Here is a 14,830-nt window from a genome sequence, read left to right on the forward strand (position 1 = left end):
CCACAAAGCACTGTGCCTCTTCTCCAGTCCTCAATACAATCTGCAGAGGTTATATTAACCCCATTTTACAGATGAAAAAAAAATAAATAAAATAAAAAACAAGGCTCAGAAAGGTTAACAGCTTGCCCAGGTCAAAAAGCAAGCAAGAGGCAGAAGTGGGATGACTCTAAAGACATGCCCTTCCTATTGTACTAGGCACTTCAGAATTTTCCTAAAGAGAACAAAAACTTTAAGCCTTCTTTCCAAGAGTTTCTGAACTCTATCCATTTGTCTAACAGGTAGTCAAAAATATTTTTCAACAATCACTTTGTTTTCAAAACAACATATGTAAACTGTTTTTATTTTCCTTGATCAAGTGCATATTTTAGATAAAAAATGAAAGTTATTTCAAAGAATTTATGTGAGTGCCTTGATTTTAAATTTCTTCATTTATTTTTAGCCAAAAACATAAATACCGATAGATAAGAGAGGAAAGGACAGAATTTCATTCTACTAGATCAGAATGGAGATTAACAATTTAAAAAAATTCAAATACAATTTACATGATATTTTATGCAGTGATTATCAAGAGGCAAGCAATTTCAAATAGACTGAGCCTTACCTCAATCTTATTCCTCCTGTTCTAGGGGACAGCACTCCAAGTGATCAGCAGACACTCCCAGCCTACATACAGTGAACCAGACAAAGGGGGTAAGCAACGCCTTCATGCTCCCAAACCACAGTGGAAAGGAAAGTGTGACGGCTTCCTGGGGAACCCAAGCACATATACAGTATTTATAAATCACTGTTCATCCAGACACACACAGAAACAAAATGTTACCTGTGGTTTGTCTACAGAAATACTTAAAGTTAACAGGTATATTTAAATAAAATGATGCTAAAACAATCCCACACTAATGTGACCACATTATAGCTAAACTTTTTCATGGAAATATATTAAGATAATCAATTATCACCAAAATTAATACTGTATAAAAACTTCATTCAACAGCTTTACTGATTAAAAGCTTGTTATACCTGAATCACTTCTTTCTTCACAGACCTACAGCCACTTCTGAACTAAGAACTACTAACAAAATGTCAAAAATATCACCACTGTGGAAATGCCCAACATAGTATCTGGAATAATTCAACAGATACTAACCAGTTTATGGAAGAATTAAGGTTTTAAAATAGAAAACTTTAGGGGCACCTGGGTGGCTCAGTGGGTTAAAGCCTCTGCCTTCAGCTCAGGTCATGATCCCAGGGTCCTGGGATCGAGTCCCGCATCGGACTCTCTGCTCAGCAGGGAACCTGCTTCCCCCTCTCTCTCTCTGCCTGCCTCTCTGCCCACTTGTGATCTATCTGTCAAATAAATAAATAAAATCTTTTAAAAATAAATAAATAAATAAATAAATAAAATAGAAAAATTTAAAAGAAAGAGAAAGAACTGAAGGGAAATACATGATTTTTTTACAAGGCTAAGCGGGGGGGGGGGGACCAATCCCCATAATTATTAGTACAACTACAGACAGAATTACCTCACATTTCACCTGAAAATTTATAGTAGACTCCAGTGCCTCTTAACACTCTAAATAAACTCAAAAGGTGCAACGATTCTGATACTTTTTCCTTTCCATCTAGAATTTAATACCTCATTCAACTTTTGTCTGAACGCTACATACAGACCTCTGGTGAACAGTTGCAAGCCTCAGAGTCGGAGTTTGCACCCTGCCCTTTAAATAATACAGATGAGGGGGCGCCTGGGTTGCCCAGTGGGTTAAGCCTCTGCCTTCGGCTCAGGTCATGATCTCAGGGTCCTGGGATTGAGCCCCACATCAGGCTCTCTGCTCAGCGGGGAGCCTGCTTTCCCCTCTTTCTCTGCCTGCCTCTCTTCCTACTTGTGATCTCTCTATCAAATAAATAAATAAAATCTTTAAAAAATAATAATAATACAGATGAGACACAGTGTACAGACCAAAGTCACTGAAGGTAGATAACACTTCCAGTGAAGAGAATGTCCTGTGAGGGTTCAAATGGCAGTCACTAAGATTTAAAAGATTCAACATAATGACTTCATGGCAGTAGGAGAAAATGGATGTTTCATGGATTCGGGGATATGAAGAGTATTTAACAACATCAACTGTTAGGGTCTTCACATCCCCCTCTAGAGTTGCACACATTTAACAATAACACACAAATTAGTGAAAACAGGCTCTTAAATTAATTTAGATTTGTAAGAATTGGACTGAAACCCCCTAGAATTTACATATATTACAGTATCTAAGTTTGTCTAGCATTACAAACAATAGCCACAGTGCTGAAAAGAAAGTATGAGTCACAACTCAAAAAAAGGAGGAAAAAAAAAATGAACAGAAGAAAAGCTTTGGATCCAAATACCACAAACAAATTCTTTGCCTAAAATACTGTCAATGACAGCTACCATTCTGACTCGGAGTGAGAAGGAATGATTTCACAATACTCAGGAACGAACTCCTTCAGCCCCTCAAAGCCCTTTCCAGCCCCATCTACCTTGGTGCCCAGGCACTAATATAGTGTCACATCCACTAGCAAGCACAGGAATTCTAACAGATCTGAGTCACCCACTCCCCCGCAGGAAGAGGTCATTCTCTATCGGGAAGCCCACTCTGCGAAGTTCTCTTGTTCATCTCCCAGGCTGCCACCACCATGGCCCACATAAAGCAGCCTACCAAACTCGGCAGCCTACCAACACTCCTCTACACTCCCCAAATCACAACTCCGGCCTCACCCTAACGCCAAGGTAGCCAACACTACTCACCGCGGCACTCTTGTGACACTCAGTTCCCTGCCCAAGAACCCCTCAACGCCAGGATGCATCTGGGCCCTGGAGAATCCAGCTCTTTGCTCAACTCCTCTGTGCCCAGCTGAGCTTCTGCCTTTCCAGGAACTAATCACTGGTTTCCCCCAAGAAGCCAAACTCCTCGTGCCTCTTCTCCCCAGCCAGACCCCAGTCCGCCAAGTTCACAGACCTCGGAAGACTGGGGGTAGGGAGAAGACACATCCCGATGCCCCTGAGGGACCAGGCACACTGAGGCCCCTAGAATTCCAAACGCAAACCCCCCCCACATCCACCCCACTGTGGTCTGCCTCCAGGGCGTCCGCATCAAGCGTCAAGAGCGCACGCCGAAGGAGTTAAGACTCCGTGCCCCTGTGATTCCCTTTCCTGGATACCAAGATACAAAATATAAGCCACCGAGGCCCAGGGTCGAAGCCAAGACCCTCTCCAAGGCTCCGGCCACTGGAGTTCCCCAATGGGGATCCAGCGCCCCAAGGCCCGGGCCGCTGGGACAGGCTGGCTGCCCCAGGCCGCTGAGCGCCATGGGCCCGGGCCGCGTCCCCATTCGGCCCCCATTGTTGCGGGTCCCGGCGGCCCGAGTCGGGAGCCGGGGGCCGGCACCGGCACTCACCTCCGGCGCCGCGGCTCAGGGCCGCGCGGGGCCGGGCAGGGCCAAGCGGCTGAGCGTCCCGCGGCTCCTGCCTCGGCGGCGTCTGCGGCGGCGGAGGCGGGGGTGGCGGCTGAGGCGGGAAGCGGCCGGCCAGGCCCGGGCGCCGCGGGCTGGCTCCGGGCAAGCGTCGGTCTCCTCCGGCGGCGGCGCTCGCAGGCTCCGCTCGCGGTCCGCGCCAGAATGCGTCCCCCGCCCGGCCCGCGCGCCCGGCCGCCCGGACGGGAACACGCGCCGCCGACAGTAAAGTTCCGCTGAGAGCCACCCGGAGGCCGTCCTTCCCCAGTGCCGGGTGGACCGTGATTCGTCCCTGGATAGAGCCATCTATGTATGCTACGGATGACCGTCTCAGAAGTGAAGGCGGCACCAAAATCCCAGGCCTGGATCCACCTGGGAACGGTTCCGGGGTCGGTTCGACAGAATGGGTTTGGACCCCGCCACCAGAGACGCATGCTGGCCCCTAAGTGCTTCAACTGAACCTGGGTCCCTCCTCATTCCTCACTTAGGGGAGGCTTGTTAGGATTGAATGAGATGATGCAAGTGCCTGGCACGGAGGAATCGGGTTCAATATTGGGGGCCGATCATCGATGATTGCTATTACTACCGTCTCATACAGAGATGGTGTGCACAGCCCTCATGGACCCTTGAAATTGATGCGCACCACTAACTCTCGGGCTTCCCCCCTCCACCCCCACCTCCTGTCCCGTTTCTTGTTGACTGAATCTTCAGAATTCCCTGAAAGAAAAGCAGGGACAAGAAAGGGCTTTCTTAATCACTGACACGGGGGCGGGGGGGGGGGCTTAAGGAGGCAGATTCTTCTCCGCCGAGTTGGGAGTTGCTACCACGTGGGCTCTAGTTGATGAGAGGAGTGTTTTGTGTCAGCTCTCTGTACTACAGACAGGTTTTCCTCCTCCCCCTCCCTTCTCCCCTTGCCCCCTCCCCCACTTCTCCCCTTCCATCTCCTCCTCCTACTCCTCCTTCTCCTCCTCCTACTCCTCCTTCTCCTCCTCTTCCTCCTCCTCCACCACCTCCACCTCTCAAGCCACAGGTTCTCCTCCCCTTCTCCCCCGCCCCCTCTCCACATCTCCTCTCCTCCCCCCTCCCCTTCCTCCTCCCCCTTCCTCCTCCTCCTCCTCTTCTCCTCCTCCAGGACCACCACCTCCACCTCCCCAGCCACAGGTTCTCCTCCACCTCCTCTTCCTCCTCCAAGGAAGTGAACATTGGCAAGATGATGAAAAAAATTCTAAAAACGGATTTTTTTTTGAGAAGGTTTGTTTTCTTTTCTTTATAAAATCAAGAGGATAAAAAAATCTCTTCCCCACTTCCCTTTTCTTCTGGACCTTCACACCTCTAGATATCAGACAAAGTTATTTACGGAACAAATTAGGTTATAAAAATGCAAGTGTGTGTGTTCCAACCTATTGATGGCAATTTAGATCAGCAGAGGTGCTCCAAAAAGTATTATAGCTTTCAAATCTTCTCAAATGCCCCATCCTGTGGCTACTAAAACTGAAGAAATTTTGCCTCTATGCCCCTCTCTCTTGTCTGAAGGGACTTTTCAGGATGGCTCTGATATCAGTCTTTTACACCTGAGTGAAATTTTGTCACACACATATACATATATATACATATATATTTCCTTTTAGATTATCCTCTGGGAATAAGGAAAAGGGCTCTGCCTGTCTAAAAGGCATTCTGATAACCATCTGGAAACAGCGGGCCTGTGGGTGAGAAAGCAGCTCATTCAAAGCCTCTGCTCCCTCACGTGAGAGGACTCCATCCTATATTCGTATAGAACAAAGGATCCCTCAAAAGTTCATTCACTTCTCTCAGCATCCTGAGGTCAAATCAACACTCTGATGTCGCCTTGCTCCGGGTCTTAAGTTTTCCCAATTGGCTTCTTAGTTTGGACTCCCTCTGTGACATATAAAGCATATTTGGCCTCAAGGTGGGGCATACTAGGTGGCTCAATTGGTTAAGCATCTGCCTTGGGCTCAGGTCATGATACCAGTGTCCTGGGATCAAACCCCATACCCAGCTTCCTGCTCAGCAGGGAGTCTGTCTTTCCCTCTATAGCTGCCTCTTTCTCTGCTCATGCTCTCTCTCTCTAGCTACCTCTCTCTCAAGTAAATAAATAAAATCTTAATAAAAAAAAAAAAAAAGATTTGGTCTCAAAAATGGAAACAGGTTTAGATAAGAACCCTAAAGATGACCAGAGAAAGAAGAAAGAGACCAGTGAAGTTGGGCAGAGGCTTGAAAAAGAAATTTCATTGTTTATCTCCCCTTAAAGGACCAAAAACACAACCATCAAAAACACCCATGCTGGGGCGCCTGGGTGGCTCAGTGGGTTAAAGCCTCTGCCTTCGGTTCAGGTCATGATCCCAGGGTCCTGGGATCAAGCCCTGCATGGGGCTCTCTGCTCAGCGGGGAGCCTGCTTCCTCCTTTCTCTCTTTGCCTGCCTCTTTGCCTACTTGTGATCTATCAAATAAATAAATAAAATCTTTTTTTTTTAATTTTTTTTTAATTTTTTTTTTAAAGATTTTATTTATTTATTTGTCAGAGAGAGAGGGAGAGAGAGCGAGCACAGGCAGACAGAGAGGCAGGCAGAGGCAGAGGGAGAAGCAGGCTCCCCGCCGAGCAAGGAGCCGGATGTGGGACTCGATCCCAGGACGCTGAGATCATGACCTGAGCCGAAGGCAGCTGCTTAACCAACTGAGCCACCCAGGCGTCCCTAAATAAATAAAATCTTAAAAAAAAAAAAAAAAAGATTCTTTCAGTTAAAAAAAAAAAAGAAAGGACACCCATGCTTACCTTCCTCCTTTGTTAATGATGTTGGAGCAACAAGGGCCAGGTCTTGCTCCCTTGGTGATGGAAGACCCTTCTATTCCCTCCTCCCGAGATGCCATTGCCCTTCTGTGACATCACTGTTTCCTTGCCTTCCAGGAGCTTCCCTGACTAGCTATGCCCTCACAACCACCTTTGTAGAATTATCCTCAATTCACCTGTAGGAAAATGGGTTCTATTAGATGGAGTCCCTAGAGTGAGTTACATGCATACCTGCCTATTGATGACCCTACATTCAAGTGAGGTTTAAAAATCTGGAATCTTGGGGTGCCTGAGTGGCTCAGTGGGTTAAAGCCTCTGCCTTCGGCTCAGGTCATGATCTCAGGGTCCTGGGATCGAGCCCCACATCGGGCTCTCTGCTCAGCAGGGAGCCTGCTTCCCTCTCTCTCTCTCTGCCTGCCTCTCTGCCTACTTGTGATCCCTCTCTCTGTGTCAAATAAATAAATAAAATCTTTAAAAAGAAATCTAGAGGGGTGCCTGGGTGGCTCAGTGGGTTAAAGCCTCTGCCTTTGGCTCAGGTCATGATCCCAGAGTCCTGGGATCGAGCCCCACATCAGGCTCTCTGCTCAGTGGGGAGCCTGCTTCCTCCTCTCTCTCTGCCTGCCTCTCTGCCTACTTGTGATCTCTGTCTGTCAAATAAATAAATAAATAAAATCTTTTTTTAAAAAATCTGGAATCTTCCTAGAATTAGACAAAATTCACCAGCAACTTGATAATTAATCAGAAGATAGAACTAAGCCTTCTCCATCACTTGGACTCACACCTGGGAAAAACACCCTCTTACTTTCCACTGTTTCACCACCTCCACATTCCATAGAAGCCAACTTAATCCTTCCTCCACCAACCAAACTTCCATCCCATCCTCACTTCTGGATGCCAAAGATCCCAGAAGCCATGATCACTCTTAACCAGGTTCCAAAGTGGCAGATAATTGTATTTCTTTCTTCAGTAGCCATCTTATTCTTGGGATTTTTTTTTAAACTTTCTACTCACACACCACTTCCTTCATACTAGATTATAATTTCTTCCTTCATACTAGATTATAATTTTTTCTATTTTGTAAAAGATTTTATTTATTTGAGATAGAGAACCAGCAAGAGAGCAGGAGCAGAGGAGCAGAGGGAGAGGAAGAAGCAGGGGCTCAGTCCTAGGCCCCCATGATCATGACCTGAGCTGGAAGCAGACACTTAACTGACTGAGCCACGCAGGTGCCCCATCTAAAGAAATCCACCCCAGTGGCTACTGAAAGCCAGGCAAAATTGCTATACTATAAAATTCCATGTTTGGCAGTTCTTTATTGAGTACAAGGCACTGTGCTGGGTGCTAAGGAATAGTAATAAGATATGCCAAGCATAACTGTAAGCATTTTACAGGTATTAACTCATTTAATCCTTACATTGACATTGTGAGATATATACAATTAGCATCCCTTCAAAGTTGGAAAAACTGAAACTGAGAAGTAAGAAGAAGGCGGGGCTTTGAGTACAGAACATCCAGGTCCAGAGTCCCCTCTTAGAACCACACACTAAAATGAAAGAAAAACTATGCTTAAAATTGAACTTGGAGGGTTCTCATTAGTCAAGTGTTAACTAATAAAATACTGTTCCATGTGGATGTTCATTCAGCAGATATTTATTGTCCCCAAACTGCATTTCAGAGGCTGATCTGGGGAGCACAGTACTGAACAAGAGAAATCACGTCTCTACCTTGAAGTAGCTTACCTTCTAAACAGGAGAGACAAGCAGTACAATATGATTTCAAATTCTAACGAGTGCTGAAAAGAACATAAAAGAGACACCTGTGGGGCGCCCGGGTGGCTCAGTGGGTTAAAGCCTCTGTCTTCGGCTCAGGTCATGATCCCAGGGTCCTGGGATCGAGCCCCGCATCGGGCTCTCTGCTTGGCGGGGAGCCTGCTTCCACCTCTCTCTCTCTCTGCCTGCCTCTCTGCCTGCTTGTGATCTCTGTCTGTCAAATAAATAAATAAAATCTTTAAAAAAAAAAAAAAAGAGACACCTGTATCGAAAAGGCAGACGGGGCACCTGGGTGGCTCAGTGGGTTAAGCCGCTGCCTTCGGCTCAGGTCATGATCTCGGGGTCCTGGGATCGAGTCCCGCATCGGGCTCTCTGCTCAGCAGGGAGCCTGCTTCCTCCTCCTTCTCTCTCTGCCTGCCTCTCTGCCTACTTGTGATCTCTCTCTGTCAAATAAATAAATAAAATCTTTAAAAAAAATAAAAATAAAATAAAATAAAAATAAAAAAGAAAAGGCAGTCAGGAAAGGGGAGGAATTGGATAAGAACCTAATGAGGTAAGCTGACACCTGAATGCCAACAATGCCAGCAAGAAGCATGTGAAGGCTCAGGGAAGGAGAATTCTAGGCAGAAGGACCAGAACTCAGGGGCAGCATGGTGTGTAGTGAGAACTCCAGATTACTATCTTGGAGAGTAGAAGAGTGGCCTGTAACTCTGCTCCCAGATTGCATGGTGTTGAGGGATGACTTTAAGGGCTGGCCCTGGAAAGGGCGTGAAAGATGCTCTTGATCAACTGTCCTAGGGAAGCTGCCCAGATTACTGTACCTGACAAATGACCATGTACATTTGCTGTCATGAACAGTTGCTTTTAAAAAAGAATAATCCTGGAGCACCTGGGTGGCTCAGTGGGTTAAGCCTCTGCCTTTGGCTCAGGTCATGATCCCAGGGTCCTGGGATCGAGCCCCACATGGGGCTCTCTGCTCAGCAGGAAGTCGGCCCCCCCCAACTCTCCCTGCCTCTCTGCCTACTTATGATCTCTGTCTGTCAAATAAATAAATAAAATCTTAAAAAAAAAGAAGAAGAAGAATCCCATTCAGTTCTATCATCTTCATCAGCTTCCTCAGAGAAGCCCTCCACGACTACATACCCAGTCTAAGTAGTTGCCCTGTCACCATTACACCACCCTATTTTCTCAATCTGCAGAGAATTTATTTATTTATTTATCTATTTAAAAGATTTTATTTATCCATTTGACAGAGAGAGAGAAATCACAAGTGGGCAGAGAGGCAGACAGAGAGAGAGAGGGGGAAACAGGCTCCCCGCCGAGCAGAGAGCCCGATGCGGGGCTCGATCCCAGGACCCCGAGATCAGGACCTGAGCCAAAGGCAGAGGCTCAACCCACCGAGCCGCCCAGGCACCCTTCAATCTGCAGAGAATTTAGTGCAGATATTTTTCTTCATTGGTTTATCATCTCTCTCCCCTAATTAGACTGTGAGGTCCATGAAATGAGGAACTTTGTCAATCTTACGAAGATCCCCAAGACCTAGAAGAGGTACAGGAAAGTTCAATAAATATGCTTACCAAATACGAGTATGTGTTGGACCCATCCTTGAAGCAGGTCTGTGAGGCCCTGGAGATAAAAGGGGAGGGATGGAGGGTCCCTTGGAACTTCTGGGTAGAGCTTACCTGAATTATGATACTCTACAGAATAAGGTCATTTCTCCATATTATGGGCCATAGGAAAATAAAGGGGAAGGAAAGAGCTCCCTTGCACCAGGTGGGGGTGTAATGCAATGGAAGACTTGCCAAAGAAGAACTTTAAGGGTAAGGCCTTGGATAGCAGAATAGCGTGGGGAAAATCAGAGCTATAGAAAGATAAGAAAGAAGTCACCCTACCTCGTAACTATAAAGAACGAACTGATGGGTACCAGAGGGGAGGTTGGTTGGTGGACGGGTGGAAGCAGTGGTAGAGATTAAGGAGTGTACTCATTGGGATTAGCACCAGGTGATTAAAATAGAAACTTTAGGGGTACCTGGGTGGCTCAGTAGGTTAAGCCTCTGCCTTCGACTCAGGTCATGATCTCAGGGTTCTGTGATCGAGCCCCGCATCGGGCTCTCTGCTCAACGGGGAGTCTGCTTCCTCCTCTCTCTCTCTCTGCCTGCCTCTCTGCCTACTTGTGATCTCTTTCTGTCAAATAAATAAAATCTTAAAAAAAAATAGAAACTTTAAAAAGTAAAACTAAGAAGGGCGCCTGTGTGGGTCAGTCAGTTGAGTATCTTGATTTGGGCTCAGGTCATGATCTCGGGGCCATGGGATTGAACCCTGCATCAGGCTAAACAGTCATCGGAGAATCTGCTTGAGGTTTTCTCTCTCCCTCTCCCTCTGCCCCTCCCCCTTGCGCTCTCCCTCTCTCTCTAAAATAAATAAATAATGATTTAAAGAAAATAAAAATAAAAGAAGTCATTCTAGCTGGACTTCAGAGTTTGCTCTATAGGTTGTAATGGGTCGTTCCTGGCCTCTCAGTATAACTCCCAATAGTTCTGTCAGTGGCCACTCCCAGATCACTTTAGAGTCAAAGCCTTGGTGGCTGAGGCTCCATTTAAACTGTCCTGGGTTAAGACTGAGTGGAAAATGTGAGGGACTCTGGACTTCAGTAACTTCACTATCTCTAGATACTCCCAGAGGCAGGGTTCCTTTTCACAATAAAAACACTCAGAATTCTAACTAGGAAAGAAAGGAACTTCCTTAACATGATAAAGGGCACTTACAACAAAACCACAGCTAGGGGCACCTGGGTGGTGCATTCGTTAAGCATCTGCCTTCTGCTCAGGTCTTCTTGGCAGGCTCCTGGGATGGAGCCCCAAGCTCCACCCCCCCCCATTCATTGGGAAGCCTGCTTCTCCCACTCCCACTCCCACTCCCCCTCCCCCTGCTGTGTTCCCTCTCTAGCTGTGTCTCTCTAAGTAAAATCTTAAAAAAAAAGGGGGGGGGGGCGCCTGGGTGGCTCAGTGGATTAAGCCGCTGCCTTCGGATCAGGTCATGATCTCGGTGTCCTGGGATGGAGCCCCGCATCGAGCCCCGCACGGGGCCCTAGCCCCACATCGGGCCCTCTGCTCAGCAGGGAGCCTGCTTCCCCCTCTGTCTCTGCCTGCCTCTCTGCCTACTTGTGATCTCTCTCTCTGTCAAATAAAATAAATAAAATCTTTAAAAAACAAAACAAAAAAACCTACAGCTAATGTCATACTCAAAGGTGAAGTACTGAAAACTCTGAATGCTTTCTCCTCCAGACCAGGAACAAGATCAGGATGTCTCCTTCACCACTGCTATTGTACAGGAAGTTCTAACCAGAGCAATTAGGAGAGAAAAAGATGAAAAGCATCCAAATTGGTCCTTTCATGATTTAAAAAAAAAAAAACCCCCCCCCACACACACACACCGAAAAACCAAAACCTCAACATAGTAAAGGCTTTATTTGGAAAGCCCACAGCTAACATCATATAGTCAATGTTGGAAAAACTAAAACCTTTCCTTCTAAGATCAGGAACAAGACAAGGCTGTCCACTCTCACCACTTCTATTCAACACAGTACTGGCGGCCCTAACCAGAACAAGTGGGCAAGAAACAAAAATAAAAGGCATCCAAATTAGAAAAGAAGAAGTAAAATTCTCTGTTCACACATGGTATGATCTTTTACGTAGAAAATGCTAAAGATTCTGCACCCCCAAAAAAGGACTAATAAATATTCAGCAAAGTTGCAGGATACAGAACCAGCATATGAAAATCAGTAACATTTCTGTACATGAACACTGAACAACCTGGAAAGGAAACTAAGAACACAATTCCATTTACATTAGCATCAAAAAGAATAAAATATTAAGTAATAAACTGAAGACAAAACATTTGTACTCTGAAAACTATAAAACATTGGTATAAGAAATTAAAGAAAAGGGGTGCCTGGGTGGCTCAGATGGTTAAGTGACTGCCTTAGGCTCAGGTCATGATCCTGGAGTCCCGGGGTTGGAATCCCACATCGGTCTCCCTATTCTGCAGGGAGTCTGCTTCTCCCTCTGAACTTCTTCCCTCTCATGCTGTCTCTCACTCTCTCTCTCTCTCTCTCTCAATTAAATAAATAAATAAAATCTTAAAAAAAAAGAAATTAAAGAAGATACAAATAAATGGAGAGGGGCGCCTGGGTGTCTCAGTGGGTTAAAGCCTCTACCTTCAGTTCAGGTCATGTTCCCAGGGTCTTGGGATCAAGCCCTGCAGGGAGCCCGCTTCCCTTCCTCTGCCTGCCTCTCTGCCTAATTGTGATCTCTGCCTGTCAAATAAATAAAAAATCTTAAAAAAAAGAAAAGAAAAGAAATGGAGAGACATTCCGTGTTCGTGAACTGAAGACCTAATAATGTTAAAATGTGAATGCCACCTAAAGCAATCTACACATTTCATGCAATCCCTATCAAATTGCAATGGTTTTGTTTCTGTTTTTGTTTTTCGCAGAAATAGAAAAATCCATCCTAAAATTCATGTGGAGTCTCACAGGACCCCAAAGGGCCAAAACAATCTTGAAAAAGAGCAAAGCTGAAGATCATCCTGAAGACTTACTGCAAAGCTACAGGAATCAAAACAGTACGGTACTGGCATAAAGACAGGCATGTAGGGGTGCCTGGGTGGCTCAGTGGGTTAAGCCTCTGCCTTCGGCTCGGGTCATGATCCCAGGGTCCTGGGATCGAGCCCCACATCGGGCTCTCTGCTCAGCGGGGAGCCTGCTTCCTCCTCTCTCTCTGCCTGCCTCTCTGCCTACTTGTGATCTCTCTCTCTCTCTCACTGTCAAATAAATAAATAAAACCTTTAAAAAAAAAAAAAAGACAGGCATGTAGACCAACGGAATAGCATAGAATCCAGAAATAAACCCTTACATTACATGGTCAAATGATTTTCTAAAAGGATGCCAAAACCATTTAGTGGGGGAAAGGAGAGTCTTTTCAACAAATGGTGCTGGGAAAACTGGATATCTACATGCAAGAGGGAAATTGGACCCTTACCTTACACCATACAAAAAAGTTAACTCAAAATGATCAAATACCTAAATGTAAAACCAAAAGCTATAAAAACTCTTTTTTAAAAAAAAAGATTTTATTTATTTATGTGACAGAGAGAGAGAGAGACAGTGAGAGCAGGAACATAACCTTGAAAAGTCATCTGTTCTTTTTCCATTTCACAGATGAGGACAATATGCTGCTGCAGAGAGCAGGGGAGCAGGCTTCCCACCAAGCAGGGCTTCCGACATGGGCCTGGGACCCTGGGATCATGACCTGAGCCAAAGGCAGACGCTTAACGACTGAGCCATCCAGATGCCCCTATAAAAACTCTTAAAAAGCTATAAAATTATTTTAAAACATAGGACAATAGCTTTATGACATTAAATTTGGCAACTATTTCTTGGATATGACAACAAAGGCATAAGCAACAAAAGAAAAATAGACAAATTTGGCTTCTTGAAAGTCAAATACCAGTATATATCAAAAGACACCATCGATAGAGTGAAAAACACAAACCATGGGGTGGAAGAAACATTTCAAATCATATATCTGATAAAGGATTGATATCCAGAATATAAAAAGAACTCTTACAATTCAACAACAACAAAAGACAAGTAACCAGATTCAAAAATGGCAAAGGATTTGAACAGACATTTCTCTAAAAAAGATATAAAATTGCTAGTAAGGATATGAAAAGATGCTTAAAATCACTAATCATTAGGGAAATGCAAATAAAAACCACAAAGAGATACCACTTCATACCCATATTATAAAATAATGTAACAAGAAAACAGAAAATAACAAGTGTTAGTGAGGATGTAGAGAAATTGGAACACTTGTATGTTGCTGATAGCAATGTCAAATGGTGTAATCACTGTGGAAAACTCTTTGGCGGTTCCTTAGAAAGCTAAGCATAGAATTATGATATAACCCAACAATTTCATCACTTGGTACATATCCCAAAGAACTGAGAACAGGGACTTAAACTTATACTTGTATGCCACTGTTCCTTGCAATATTATTCACAGTATCCAAAAGGTAGAAACAACCCAACTGTTTATCTGCAGATGAATGGGTAAACAAAAGTAGTATATCCATACAATGGAATATAATTTAGCCACAAAAGGAAAGAGGTTCTGCTACATGCTACAACATATAATACCATATTGAAAATATGCTAAGTAAACTAATCTAGATACCAAAGGTCACATATTATAAATTTCATTTATATGAAATATCCAGAATAGGTAAATTTGTAGACAGAAAACACACTGATTGTTGCTAGGACTTGTGGGGGTTGGGGTTGAAGTGGGGGGCAGTGAGTAGAATGGAGAGTAACTGCTTAATGGGTACAGGGTTTTATTTTGGGGTGATGAAAATATTTCGAAAGTAAATAGAAGTGGTGATTGTATAACGCTGTGAATGTTCTAAATGATATCGAACTGTTCACTTAAAGTGTTTAATTTTATGTTAGGTGAATTTTACCTCCACTTTTAAAAAAGAAAGAAACTGAAGCTCAGAGAGTTTGAATTGTATGAGATCTCACAGCCAGTAACTGGTGGAGCCAGAATTTGAACCCGGTTCCAAGAACTCAAATATAAATAAACAAATATTTAAAAAACGAGAAAGTAGGAGAATTCATTTGCTTCGGGGTTGGGGGGGTAAGTGACTTAGCACTGGTCTTTTTCTGAGAGTAGATTCATTATAAGGGAGAAGGCATGATGCTTTCAGTAC

At 44.7% G+C, this 14,830-nt stretch overlaps 1 protein-coding gene across 4 annotated transcripts in view; it reads right to left on the reverse strand.

Annotated features, from left to right (window-relative positions):
- RAD54L2 (RAD54 like 2) overlaps positions 1–3,501 on the reverse strand; it is a 110,544-nt gene extending 107,043 nt beyond the window's left edge. For 2 of the 4 annotated variants that reach the window (XM_044253484.1, XM_044253481.1), the window contains exons 1-2: positions 3,429–3,501; positions 602–746 (exon numbers count right to left, since the gene is read on the reverse strand). The gene's annotated coding sequence lies outside the window, so the exon portion shown is untranslated. The remainder of the gene's footprint in view (positions 1–601; positions 747–3,428) is intronic. The other 2 variants (XM_044253482.1, XM_044253483.1) reach the window with 2 other exon arrangements.
- Between the last annotated feature and the right edge of the window lie 11,329 nt (positions 3,502–14,830).

This window comes from Neovison vison, chromosome 6, assembly GCF_020171115.1.
Source record: "Neovison vison isolate M4711 chromosome 6, ASM_NN_V1, whole genome shotgun sequence".
In the NCBI taxonomy this organism is placed as follows: domain Eukaryota; kingdom Metazoa; phylum Chordata; class Mammalia; order Carnivora; family Mustelidae; genus Neogale; species Neogale vison.